The sequence below is a fragment of the Solanum pennellii genome, chromosome 12, assembly GCF_001406875.1.
Source record: "Solanum pennellii chromosome 12, SPENNV200".
Lineage (NCBI taxonomy): Eukaryota > Viridiplantae > Streptophyta > Magnoliopsida > Solanales > Solanaceae > Solanum > Solanum pennellii.
Genome location: NC_028648.1, coordinates 66,068,127 through 66,069,707, shown reverse-complemented (window position 1 = coordinate 66,069,707; position 1,581 = coordinate 66,068,127).

Here is a 1,581-nt window from a genome sequence, read left to right as displayed (position 1 = left end):
AATTAAGGTGAAACAGTTAAGTGAGAAGAGATACAATCTCACTCCTTGTGGATTGGCAGATAAACTGCCCAAGAATTGACTGCCTCAAACTTTCCCTGTTTCATTCAAATTGAGACCATCGCTTGATAATTATCACTTCCCATCTTAAGAATGACTCCTAATTTGGGTCTATTTTGGAGAAGGAAGACCTAGAAAGAAAAATAAAATTAAATCGTAATTGGATTGAGAATTGTAATCCTACTCAACTTCAAATTTATGTATATTTTCTATTATCCTACCAAAAAAAGTATTGTATTTGGACTAGGAGAAGAATTTCATTCCCATCACATGACATCTATAAACAGACATATTGTATCCACAATTTTTCTTCAATTATGAATTGTGAGCTACAAGCCTACGACGAAAGGGGCATCATTCAAGGTAATTTTCCTCTTCTTTTTTTTTTATTTTCGTTACTTTTTCTACAGCTTACACATCTATCGTTAAAAATTCATATCTTATTGTAGAAAAATAAAAAGCATGAACAGTTTGATTTTCTAAAAACTAGACTTCTAGATCTCTAACATATCCAAAATTCAGAATTTAATACCAAATATATTAAAATGATTTTCTGAAGTTTGATATAGATTCTGCCATGCTGAAATTTTCAAAGTTGCGCGGCTTTACTAAAACTTTCGTGTCTTGATGTAGGAATGCCGAAATCACAAGCCGCTCGATTATTTAGAATATATACCAAAAGTTCTACAACATATCCAAAATTAAGAGTTAATCCCTTCAGAATCTTTCTAGATGATTTTGTAAAGTTAACTTTAAATTATGTCATGTAGCTGATTTCAGATTTTTGTTGCCTCACAAAATATTTTATATCTCAATATCAGAACATCGTCGCCAAAAATTGTTGTGATGTCTTGAAATTATACTTAAAAAGATTATTTATTGCCAAGAAAATATAGTCTCAAATCTAACCTAGCTAGCTTAGCATGACTTTCAAGTCTCAAACGTCTTGACAGGTAACAACTTCTCCTCTACTTTTTTTGTGGTCTTCCACCATTTTTGTAGGAAGGCTTCAAAGGATGATCCATGTAGAAGGTAGTCTTATGACTCAAAGGGATGAATACTCATTCCCGCCTTAAACAAGGTAACTTAATGGTATTCTTAAGGCGAATGCGGATATATATAGATCCCTGCCTTAAGAAAGGTAACTTAATGATATTATTAAAGTGAAAGCGGATAGATGTAAATCCCCGCCTTAAGAAAGGTAACTTTATGGTATTGCTAAGGCAAAAGTCGGTAGATGTAAATTTTCGCCTTAAGAAATGTAACTTAATGGTATTCTTAAGGTGAAAGCAGATAGATGTATATCTCTACCTTAAGAAAGGTAACTTTATGGTATTTTTAAGGCGAAAGCGGATAGATGTAAATCTCCGCCTTAAGAAAAGTAACTTTATGGTATTTTTAAGGCGAAAACGGATAGATATAAATTCCCGCCTTAAGAAAGTTAACATTATGGTATTCTTAAGGCCAAAGAGGATAGATATAAATCCCACCTTAAGAAAGGTAACTTTATGGTATTGTTAGGGC